Raw genomic sequence first — 13,419 nt, 5'->3', positions numbered from 1 at the left:
ATACCGATAATAAAAACACCGATACCGATAATTTCCGATATTACATTTTAACGCATATATCGGCCGATAATATCGGCCTATCCTCAACACTTCCTTCAAGTCTTCTCCTGAACAATATACATTTGTATAATCTGCAAACATAATACATTTCAATTGATTAGACACTGAACAAATATCATTTAAATATAGTATAAATAACTTAGGTCCCAATACCGAGCCTTGTGGAACCCCACAAGTTACTCTTCTTGGCTGTGATTTTGTCTTATTAATTTCCACATATTGAGATCTATTACTTAAATAAGTACCGTAATTTCCGGACTATAAGCCGCTACTTTTCCCCCTCGTTCTGGTCCCTGCGGCTTATACAAGGGTGCAGCTTATTTACGGCCTGTTCTTCTCCGACACTGACGAAGAGGATTTCGGTGGTTTTAGTACGCAGGAGGAAGACAATGACACAATGATTAAAGACTGACTTTTCATATACCGGTAGGCTGGTTATTTTGATAACGTACAGGCGAGCACTTTGTATTACTTTGCACTAGGGATGTCCGATAATTAGGGATGTCCGATAATGGCTTTTTGCCGATATCCGATATTCCGATATTGTCCAACTCTTTAATTACCGATACCAATATCAACCGATACCGATACTGATATATACAGTTATGGAATTAACACATTATTATGCCTAATTTGGACAACCAGGTATGGTGAAGATAAGGTACTTTTTTTTTAAAATTAATAAAATAAAATAAGATAAATAAATTAAAAACATTTTCTTGAATAAAAAAGAAAGTAAAACAATATAAAAACAGTTACATAGAAACTAGTAATTAATGAAAATTTGTCAAATTAACTGTTAAAGGTTAGTACTATTAGTGGAGCAGCAGCACGCACAATCATGTGTGCTTACGGACTGTATCCCTTGCAGACTGTATTGATATATATTGATATATAATGTAGGAAGCAGAATATTAATAACAGAAAGAAACAACCCTTTTGTGTGAATGAGTGTAAATGGGGGAGGGAGGTTTTTTGGGTTGGTGCACTAATTGTAAGTGTATCTTGTGTTTTTTATGTTGATTTAATTAAAAAAAAAAAAAAAACGATACCGGTAATAAAAAAAACGATACCGATAATTTCCGATATTACATTTTAACGCATTTATCGTCCGATAATATCGGCAGACCGATATTATCGGACGTCTCTACTTTGCAGCGTTGTATTATTTGTACTCTGCACGAATGCTGTTCGCCATGTCAAAGATGTGAAAGTTGGATTGAATGATTGAAAGATTTATTGTTCATAAATGGGACGCTTTGCGTTCCCAAACAGTCATCTCTGTCCCGACAATCTCCTCCGTGGTAGCAGGAACCCCTATATACTACGCTAATTACACATCAAAACCCTGCGGCTTATAGTCAGGTGCGGCTTATAGTCCGGAAATGACGGTACTTAACCACTGTTGAGAAACACCTCTTATGCCATAGTTTTCCAATATAGGTCATCAAATCTCAGCAACAAGCTGTAATATCTTACTGAGATCATTTAGGACCAAAACACTTAAAACAAGTAAAACACTCTAACATAAAATCTGCTCAGTGAGAAGAATTATCTTATCAGACAGAAAATAAGCAAACATCACCCTTATTTGAGATATTTCATCTTACTTAGATTTCGGTTTTTGCAGTGAATTTAAGGTCGATATTTTGTGGAACTGCTATTTTCCTTACTGCATCTTGGAGTTGTAAACCCAGCCCCCCATTCAGTTCTGAACAACAACTTAGCGAGCAACATGTCAACACGGCGCAAAGTGGAACCATGAGGTCACTTGAACTTTCTTCTGGCGGTCCCCTCCAGGCTAACTCTAATAGCAATCAATGAAGAGCCAGACACAAGAGCTAATTCAATTTCCCTGCACCCGTTTTCTCATCAGGACTCAAAGTCCTGTCCGCAGCTGATAGTGCCCCCCTCAACGTCTGCAAGGAGGGAAGGACTTATCCCAGCTTTCAGCTGCCCTTCTGTAATAGACACAGATAACTGGATTGGTGGAGGTGCGGCTCACCTGCCTGAGCGCCCCCTCGTCCGCTCGATTAAAAATAAACTTAATCAAGAGACCTTCACTCCTACTTTTTGACACTTAAGGCGGGAGTCAAAGGGGGAAGGGGATCAACATCTGTGTGGCTGTAGTTTACTTACCTGCGCTTGTCCAAACGATTCGGCGCGACCAGCACAGCGGCAAAAAAGGAAGAGTGAGGATAAAAAGAGAGGCTGGTTGTCTGACCTACAAGAAGGAATACAAACTAATAGATCAAATCTCATAATTGTCATCATATTTCAACGTTTGTTATTTAGAACATACTCATAATCTGTTTATGCAATCAAAGTTGCTCAAATTTGATGACCTTGTTAAATATAATACATTAATAATCTTGTATAAAGCATTTAAGAAATGATTGCCGCCTAATCTACAACGTTTTTTTATAAGACGAGTGCAGGCTCATAACTTGAGAGGCTTTGGATATTTCTTATTGCCGAGAGCTCAAACCACTCGTAAACGTTTTTGTGTGTCTGTATGTGGAGTAAAACTATGTTTTTGTGTGTCTGTATGTGGAGTAAAACTATGTTTTTGTGTGTCTGTATGCGGAGTAAAACTATGTTTTTGTGTGTCTGTATGCGGAGTAAAACTATGTTTTTGTGTGTCTGTATGCGGAGTAAAACTATGTTTTTGTGTGTCTGTATGCGGAGTAAAACTATGTTTTTGTGTGTCTGTATGCGGAGTAAAACTATGTTTTTGTGTGTCTGTTTGCGGAGTAAAACTATGTTTTTGTGTGTCTGTATGTGGAGTAAAACTATGTTTTTGTGTGTCTGTATGCGGAGTAAAACTATGTTTTTGTGTGTCTGTATGCGGAGTAAAACTATGTTTTTGTGTGTCTGTATGCGGAGTAAAACTATGTTTTTGTGTGTCTGTATGCGGAGTAAAACTATGTTTTTGTGTGTCTGTATGCGGGGTAAAACTATGTTTTTGTGTGTCTGTATGCGGAGTAAAACTATGTTTTTGTGTGTCTGTATGCGGAGTAAAACTATGTTTTTGTGTGTCTGTTTGCGGAGTAAAAGTATGTTTTTGTGTGTCTGTATGCGGAGTAAAACTATGTTTTTGTGTGTCTGTATGCGGAGTAAAACTATGTTTTTGTGTGTCTGTATGCGGAGTAAAACTATGTTTTTGTGTGTCTGTATGCGGAGTAAAACTATGTTTTTGTGTGTCTGTATGCGGAGTAAAACTATGTTTTTGTGTGTCTGTATGCGGGGTAAAACTATGTTTTTGTGTGTCTGTATGCGGAGTAAAACTATGTTTTTGTGTGTCTGTATGCGGAGTAAAACTATGTTTTTGTGTTTCTGTATGCGGAGTAAAACTATGTTTTTGTGTGTCTGTATGCGGAGTAAAACTATGTTTTTGTGTGTCTGTGTGCGGAGTAAAACTATGTTTTTGTGTGTCTGTATGCGGAGTAAAACTATGTTTTTGTGTGTCTGTGTGCGGAGTAAAACTATGTTTTTGTGTGTCTGTATGCGGATTAAAACTATGTTTTTGTGTGTCTGTATGCGGAGTAAAACTATGTTTTTGTGTGTCTGTATGCGGAGTAAAACTATGTTGTTGTGTGTCTGTATGCGGAGTAAAACTATGTTTTTGTGTGTCTGTATGCGGAGTAAAACTATGTTTTTGTGTGTCTGTATGCGGACTAAAACTATGGAACAAACTGGACTTCCAACACAAGCAATGCCAAACTATTAATGGATTTAAACTATTATACAAACATGGGGTCTGGTTCAAATATAGAGATGAGGGTCTTTAATTTGACCTGCTGCTATACTCTGTTAACATGTGCTCAATGTTTCCTTACCATTATTGCTATGTTGTCTATTACCATTATTGCTATGTTGTCTATTACCATTATTGCTATGTTGTCTATTACCATTGTTGCTATGTTGTCTATTACCATTATTGCTATGTTGTCTATTACCATTATTGCTATGTTGTCTATTACCATTATTGCTATATTCATTATTCCTACATTGTTGATACAAATGATTGTTACAGTGTAATAATGATTGTTACCTGTGGTAATGCCACTATGATACAACATCTGTATTATAATCCTTGAACAAAGTAAGAGTGAAACTCATGTGAATAATCACTGAATGGAAAACTGCGGGTGGGATTAAATAATAAGTTATCTTCTTCCCACTACCTTTCAGGCAAAAGTGGACAATCATGCATTACATACTATACATTACCTTTTGCACTATATTAATTTATATTATTACGTGTTGTCAACTTTGTACTTTTTTATGTCATTGCCTGAAAGAAATAAATAAATGAAAATGAAATTAAATGAAATGAATGAAAAATATTTTAACTTTCATTTTCATCAAAGTACATATTTCTTTGTTGTTAAATAATAGATTTTTTCTGCAAACATTGATTTAATTGCATACAATTTTGAACTTTATTCCCCCAAATGTTTGACTGTTTGGACAGTTCTACTTGATTGTAATAGAATGAAGACTTTGTTCTCGTAAAAATTCACTTCATTTTCCTCATCGAATCATACATTTTACTCAGTGTTATTCTCTTAAATTACTGCTTTTGTCTCCATCACTTTTTTCGTGCAGTATTTGGCTGAAACAATTATTTACATTTCATGAAATTATAACTTTTTTTCTCATTGTAAAATCATTCCATACTCATTAAATACAACCATTTTTACTGCACTTATTTAACAGTTTTCTAACCAAATGTTGATTTTCTTTTAAGTAAATTAGAATAATAATGAATAATTCTAATAAAACCATTTTTTATTGTAAAATTTAAAAAAATATCTTTTTTTTTTTTACAATATTTATTCTTTTAAAATTCAGACTATTTATTATTTTTATTATGATTTATTTCCAATTTATTTTTTTACTTTTTTCGTAAAATTGATAACTTTTGTTGATGATTTCTTTGTTGTCATATAATGACAACTTTACCCTAAAATATCACTTTTTTTCATGAGATTTTACCTCTATTTATTTGCCTACCGTATTTTTCGGACTATAAATAGAACCGGAGTATAAGTCGCTCCGGCCGAAAATGCATAATAAAGAAGGAAAAAAACATATATAAGTCGCATTATAATTAAAGTAAAGGAAGTAATGATAAGAAGAGAGGCTGGTTGTCTGACCTACAAGAAGCAATACAAATGGAACAAACTAATAGATCAAATCTCATAATTGTCATGATATTATAACTTTCATTTTCATCAAAGTACTTTTTTCCCCAAATGTTTGACTGTTTTGACAGTTCTACTTGATTGTCATAGAATGAAGACTTTGTTTTCGTAAAAATTCACTTCATTTTCCTCATCGAATCATACATTTTACTCAGTGTTATTCTCTTAAATTACTGCTTTTGTCTCCATCACTTTTTTCGTGCAGTATTTGGCTGAAATAATTATTTACATTTCATAAAATGATTTCTTTTTTTCTCATTGTAAAATCATTATATAGTCATTAAATACAACCATTTTTACTGCACTTATTTAACAGTTTTCTAACCAAATGTTGATTTTCTTTTAAGTAAATTAGAATAATAATGAATAGTTCTAATAAAACCATTTTTTATTGTAAAATTTAAAAAAAAATCTTGTTTTTTTACAATCTTTATTCTTTTAAAATTCAGACTATATTATTTTTATTATGATTTATTTCCTTTTTCTTTTTTTTTACTTTTTTCGTAAAATTGATAACTTTTGTTGATGATTTTTTTGTTGTCATATAATGACAACTTTACCCTAAAATATCACTTTTTTTCATGAGATTTTACCTCTATTTATTTGCCTACCGTATTTTTCGGACTATAAATCGAACCGGAGTATAAGTCGCTCCGGCCGAAAATGCATAATAAAGAAGGAAAAAAACATATATAAGTCGCATTTTTTGGGTAAATGTATTTGATAAAAGCCAACACCAAGAATAATTATTTACATTTCATAAAATGATTACTTTTTTCTCATTGTAAAATCATTCCATACTCATTAAATACAACCATTTTTACTGCACTTATTTGCAGTTTTCTAACCAAATGTTGATTTTCTTTTAAGTAAATTAAAATAATGAATAGTTGTTCTAATAAAACCATTTTTTATTGTAAAATTAAAAAAATTTTCTTTTCTTTTACAAGCTTTATTTTTGTAAAATTCAGACTTATTATTTTTATTATGATTTATTTCCAATTATTTTTTTTACTTTTTTCGTAAAAGTGATAACTTTGTCGATTTTTTTTTGTCATATAATCACAACTTTACCCTAAAATATCACTTTTTTTCATTAGATTTTACCTCTATTTATTTGCCTACCGTATTTTTCGGAGTATAAGTCGCTCCGGAGTATAAGTCGCACCTGCCGAAAATGCATAATAAAGAAGGAAAAAAACATATATAAGTCGCATTTTTTGGGTAAATGTATTTGATAAAAGCCAACACCAAGAATAATTATTTACATTTCATAAAATGATTACTTTTTTCTCATTGTAAAATCATTCCATACTCATTAAATACAACCATTTTTACTGCACTTATTTACAGTTTTCTAACCAAATGTTGATTTTCTTTTAAGTAAATTAAAATAATGAATAGTTGTTCTAATAAAACCATTTTTTATTTTAATATTAAAACATTTTTCTTTTCTTTTACAAGCTTTATTTTTGTAAAATTCTGACTTATTGTTATTATGATTTATTTCCTTTATTTTTTTTTTTTACTTTTTTCGTAAAAGTGATAACTTTGTCGATTTTTTTTGTGTCACATAATGACAACTTTACCCTAAAATATCACTTTTTTTCATGAGATTTTACCTCTATTTATTTGCCTACCGTATTTTTCGGACTATAAGTCGCTGAGGCATAAATAACCAACTGAGAAGGTGCCTGGTATGTTAACGTAACATATTATGGTAAGAGTCATTCAAATAACTATAACATATAGAACATGCTATACGTTTACCAAACAATCTGTCACTCCTAATCGCTAAATCCCATGAAATGTTATACGTCTTACGTGAATGAGATAAATAATATTGTTTCATATTTTACGCTAATGTGTTCATAATTTCACACATAAGTCGCTCCTGAGTATAAGTCGCACCGCCGGCCAAACTATGAAAAAAAACTGCCACTTATAGTCCGAAAAATACGGTAATATTATGGCTTTGATTTATTCCTTCTTAAATTTGCAACTTTTTTTTAAATAAAAGGATGACTTTTTCCACACACTCTTAAAACTTTATTCTAATCATAATTAGTTTCTCATGGTAAGAAATTGCTTCTGAGTTTTTCTCTCAATATTAAAACATTATCGACATTTTTTCCTGAAATTGTGACTTTTGTTATAAAATAACGAAACGTTTTCTCTTACCACTTATTCTTATAGATTCCTATGCCCCCCCCCACCCCCCCACCAAAATAAATTAAAGTAAAGGAAGTGAGGATAAGAAGAGAGGCTGATGGCCCCTAAAGCCACTTTGACAATGAACATAAATGCATAAAAACTAGGGATGTCCGATAATGGCTTTTTGCCGATATCCGATATTGTCCAACTCTTTAATTACCGATACCGATATCAACAGTCGTGGAATTAACACATTATTATGCCTAATTTGGACAACCATGTATGGTGAAGATAAGGTACTTTTTAAAAAATAAAATAAAATAAGATAACTAAATTAAAAACATTTTCTTGAATAAAAAAGAAAGTAAAACAATATAAAAACAGTTACATAGAAACTGGTAATTATTGAAAATGAGTAAAATTAACTGTTAAAGGTTAGTACTATTAGTGGAGCAGCAGCACGCACAATCATGTGTGCTTACGGACTGTATCCCTTGCAGACTGTATTGATATATATTGATATATAATGTAGGAACCAGAATATTGATAACAGAAAGAAATGGGGGGAGGGAGGTTTTTTGGGTTGGTGCACTAATTGTAAGTGTATCTTGTGTTTTTTTATGTTGATTTAATAAAAAAAAACAAAAAAAACAAAACGATACAGATAATTAAAAAAACGATACCGATAATTTCCGATATTACATTTTAACGCATCCCTAATAAAAACTAGGGATGTCCGATAATGGCTTTTTGCCGATATCCGATATTCCGATATTGTCCAACTCTTTAATTACCGATACTGATATCAACCGATACCGATATCAACCGATATATGCAGTCGCGGAATTAACACATTATTATGCCTAATTTGGACAACCATGTATGGTGAAGATAAGGTACTTTTTAAAAAATAAAATAAAATAAGATAACTAAATTAAAAACATTTTCTTGAATAAAAAAGAAAGTAAAACAATATAAAAACAGTTACATAGAAACTAGTAATTAATGAAAACGAGTAAAATTAACTGTTAAAGGTTAGTACTATTAGTGGAGCAGCAGCACGCACAATCATGTGTGCTTACGGACTGTATCCCTTGCAGACTGTATTGATATATATTGATATATAATGTAGGAAGCAGAATATTGATAACAGAAAGAAATGGGGGGAGAGTGGTTTTTTGGGTTGGTGCACTAATTGTAAGTGTATCTTGTGTTTTTTATGTTGATTTAATAAAAAAAAAACCCCCCAAAAAAAACCCGATACAGATAATAAAAAAAACGATACCGATAATTTCCGATATTACATTTTAACGCATTTATTGGCCGATAATATCGGCAGGCTGATATTATCGGACATCCCTAATAAAAACCAAACAATGAAAAGCGAGTAAAAATGGGTCATATCTGATCCTGTCTCCTTCGATCTCTTCGGCGCACTTTCAGCAGCTCCCCTGCTCGGCACACCTGCTAAATAATGCAGAGCCGGGATGGAGGCCATAAGTGTGCAGCAATCCCCCTCCGTGCGCGGGGGGGACAATACGGTAAACAATGCTAACATCACAGACACAACAGCCCTCGGGCACTCGGGCGGTCACACTCTGTGAAGTGAGCGCTCACGTTTGTGCACCGCTCTTTTTTTTTTTTTACTGGTGTGCCAATGTCATGTTCAGCCGAGTGAGGAGATAAGCATGTGTCTGCATGTGTCTGCAGCAAATCACCTGGTGAGAAGACAGATGTCGCAGTCCGACGGGAACTGAGTCACTCGGCTAATGTTTATCATGAAGTGAGTATTTTTATGCATATCAAATATACAATTTTCAAAGGTTTTGTAATAAGGGCATGATTAAAGACCGATAGCCCAAGTAGATCATGTGACGGTGACGTGAAAACAGTCAACACATAAGAAACTTTTTTTTTTTTAAAGCACATCAAATTACACCAAAAAAATCGGCTAATATTAAACGTCTAGACCAGGGGTCGGGAACCTATGGCTCTAGAGCCAGATGTGGCTCTTTTGATGACCGCATTCTGGCTCTCAGATAGATCGTAGCTGACATTGCTTAACACGATAAGTCATGAATAATTCAGCTGGTAATCACAGTGTTCAAAATAACGTTAAAAATATAAAACATTCTCATGCATTTTAATCCATCCATCCATTTTCTACCGCACCCGTTCAAGAAGTCGTATTAATGGTAAGAATTATTTTATTTATTATTGGTTAGCTTCAGAATAACAATGTTATTAAAAAGAATGAGAGACTTATTATACTCTAAAAATGTTGGTCTTACTTAAAAACGCACACATTTAGTTGTATTCAGGGTTAAAAAATATGATATGGCTCTCACGGAAATACATTTTAAAATATTTGGCTTTCATGGCTAGGGATGATGTTTGATAAGAAATTATCGAGTTCGAGTCTATTATCAAATCCTCTTATCGAACCGATTCCTTATCGATTCTCTTATCAAGTCCAGATAGGTTGTTGTATATGGAAAAAAACACACAATATTTGGTTTAACAAAAGCTCACTTTTATTATATAAGAAAACAATTTAATCTAAAAAATAAATAAATATTGACTGTTGCCCCCCTAAAAAAATAAATATTGACTGTTGTTACCCAAAGTATATTAAGTGGGATTTTTCAGAAAAACAAATATATACAGTAACACAAAAACAAGCTGTCTCTGTGTTGTATAAATAATAATATAGTGTTAAATAAAATCAGTCCCTTGGGCACAAAACTGGAAATAATACAGCTCTCCAAAAAGTGCAATTCTGCTGCTATTTGACATAACTGTTTGTTATGATGCTTTGACATTTTTGCACTTTATTTCTTTATTGAAAGAAAATTCTATGAAGAGAAAAGTTGTTTGCAAATGTGGTTACAATGCTAAAAAATGAAAAGTTACAGCTAAAAAAAGAAATACACTTTATTGAGTTAACATTATTTCTTTTTAGGGGGAAAGATGTTATGAGCTAGGGAATATAACAACTACACTACCCAGCATGCAACGGGAGTGACGAGCATGCGCGGTAGCCCCGAAAAGTGTTGTTGCATGTCGTCACCCGTGAAAGTAAACGTCAAGAACTCAGCCAACACGCCTCGTCTGCATTATTTATAATTAGACAGACAACACATCTACAGTGTGATTTTGTTTTGTTTACAAGGAAAGAAAAACAAAAGTTGAAAAAGGGAGATGTGTTGTATATATATGTATGTGCTGCGGTTGCTATAAGAAGGTTGCGACAGCTGCCGTAAAGGAGGTGCGTTGCTAGCCTGGTTGCTATGTTTCCGGTTGGTGGTAAAAGTGTTCGTCATGTGTTTGTACCCTGCTCAAATCTCTCAGTAAAGTTATTCATTGGATTATACCTTTTGTTTGGAACTTTATTACACATTGGAGCGCTTTTTCCCGTCCATTGTTTTCCTGCTTTCCCTATCTGCGCCTAATGACTGAGCTACGTGACGTCATTTCTTGTGATGTCACACGGAGCATTTCTGGTCGGGACGGGATTCGTTCCGAGGGGTTCGAATATAGAACCAACTCTTTTTCTTTACTATAGTGGTCTCGATAACGGGTACCGGTTTTTAAAAAGGGATTCGAGTCCGAGGACTCGGTTCTTTTCTTATCGAACAACCGGGAAAACCGGTTTTGAGTATCATCCCTATTCATGGCTCTCTCAGCCAAAAAGGTTCCCGAAAATGAACTGAACCGTGACCTCTAAACCGAGGTACGTACCGAACCGAAATTTGTAGTTTTTGTATTATCATGGAGCAGTGGTATTCACTTTAAAATGAAAGATTGCACTTTTATTGCCAGATAAACAATATTTAGGTGAGGGTCAGCGTTATAGGGTATAGGAAAACTGTCTAAAAAAGACAGATTATTTTATATTAGGGTTTTTAGAGCTATAAGACGCAAACCAACATGTACGACGCAATTTGTCTTATTTGTCAGAATACCATTTGTACTCATTAGGGGTGTAACGGTACACAAAAATTTCGGTTCGGTATGTACCTCGGTTTAGAGGTCACGGTTCAGTTCATTTTCGGTACAGTAAGAAAACGACAAAATATACATTTTTGGGTTATTTATAGGGATGTCCGATAATGGCTTTTTGCCGATATCCGATATGCCAATATTGTCTAACTCTTTAATTACCGATACCGATATCAACCGATAACGATATCAACCGATATATACAGTCGTGGAATTAACACATTATTATGCCTAATTTGGACAACCAGGTATGGTGAAGATAAGGTACTTTTAAAAAAAATTAGTAAAATAAGATAAATAAATTAAAAACATTTTCTTGAATAAAAAAGAAAGTACAACAATATAAAAACAGTTACATAGAAACTAGTAATGAATGAAAATTAGTCAAATTAAGTGTTAAAGGTTAGTACTATTAGTGGAGCAGCAGCACGCACAATCATGTGTGCTTACGGACTGTATCCCTTGCAGACTGTATTGATATATATTGATATATAATGTAGGAACCAGAATATTGATAACAGAAAGAAACAACCCTTTTGTGTGAATGAGTGTAAATAGGGGAGGGGAGGTTTTTTGGATTGGTGCACTAATTGTAAGTGTATCTTGTGTTTTTTATGTGGATTTAATTAAAAAAAAAAAAACCCAAAAAAAACGATACCGATAATAAAAAACCCGATGCCGATAATATCGGCAGGCCGATATTATCGGACATCTCTAGTTATTTATTTACCAAATTTGCAAAATCTTCCACCAAAAATATTTTTCTTAGTGTAATATTTGATGTGAAGTAATGGGAACCTTGGATAGGTCAATAATTCATAATAACATTGATTTTGATTCAATATTATGTTTTGAGCAATGACAGTTTGAAAGAAAACTAAACAGCTTTGTTTTATTAGTCAACATTGCAACTTTTTCTAAATTACAGCTTTTTTATTTCACTTTTGTTATGTTTTTGTTTATTTGAATAGTATTTTTAGAATGTGCCGTGGGCCTTTAAAACATTAGCTGTGGGCCGCAAATGGCCTCCGGGGCACACTTTTGACACCCCTGCTATAGATAATAAAACATTAAATGTGATAAATCTATGGATAAAAAGCAGAGCCTGGCGACGCATGCGCGTTTATCATAACTCTCTCTGTCTCTCTCTGTCTCTGCCCCTCCCTCACCAATGCTGCTGTTTGTTTTGTTTTTAACCCCTTCTTAACCCTGAACGTACATTGAAAATACACGCAACCCTAACTCAAAATGCCGGACATTTGAGGCATTTAAGAAACTCCGCCCTGACAGCTGCGCAAAAAAAGGACATGTCCGGTGAAAAGAGGACGTATGGTCAGTCTATCCTAGCCCGTTAGCTGCTAGCATGCCGTGTGTTGTGCCTCGGTGTGCATTGTTTACACAACGTGCGTTACGCTACTTAATATGTCCGTGTGGAAACCCGTTCGGTACACCTCCGAACAGAACCGGAACCCCCGTACCGAAACGGTTCAATACAAATACACGTACCGTTACACCCCTAGTAAATATACACGTTATATTTTATATGGCTACTACGGTGCATTTTTAGTCTACTTAATACCTGCATTATCCTGTGTAACTGAACTACTGTGTGGAACAATTTCCCTTGTGGATCAATAAAGTTTGTCTAAGTCTAATAAGCATGTGTGAGTCAAATTGTTGTTTAGCTTTGCTGATTTCTAATTAAGAATGTCAAAAAAGGGATTAGCCTTCAAACAGAACCCTTTTTTCTGTAGTTTCCCCCCCAGTTGTGTTCCAAAATACCTCTGAATGCAGCGTTGGCAAGCGTATTAGCATTCTCTTGCTTTGTATTTTTTTTGTTATTTTATTGCTAGCCTGCAATGTTGCACTAGAACCCCTCCACCCCCCCCCCCCCCCCCCCCCCCCATTCAGCCATGTTTCAGTTTGAAACAAGCAGTAGTGTTTTCTGGGGCCCGTTTGATCCTTTCGACCATGCGGGGGCTTCACGTCTGCC

The 13,419-nt window shown here is 34.1% G+C and overlaps 1 long non-coding RNA gene across 1 annotated transcript in view; it reads right to left on the bottom strand.

Moving 5' to 3' along the window:
• Positions 1–13,419, bottom strand: part of LOC133659086 (uncharacterized) — a 206,587-nt gene that overhangs the window by 19,039 nt on the left and 174,129 nt on the right. Inside the window, exon 5 of the long non-coding RNA XR_009827598.1 lies at positions 2,200–2,284. This is a non-coding gene — a long non-coding RNA (uncharacterized LOC133659086). The remainder of the gene's footprint in view (positions 1–2,199; positions 2,285–13,419) is intronic.

The sequence above is a fragment of the Entelurus aequoreus genome, linkage group LG10, assembly GCF_033978785.1.
Source record: "Entelurus aequoreus isolate RoL-2023_Sb linkage group LG10, RoL_Eaeq_v1.1, whole genome shotgun sequence".
Taxonomy (NCBI): Eukaryota; Metazoa; Chordata; class Actinopteri; order Syngnathiformes; family Syngnathidae; genus Entelurus; species Entelurus aequoreus.
The sequence above is the reverse complement of the archived record's forward strand: the minus strand, read 5'-3'. Positions and strand labels throughout refer to the sequence as shown.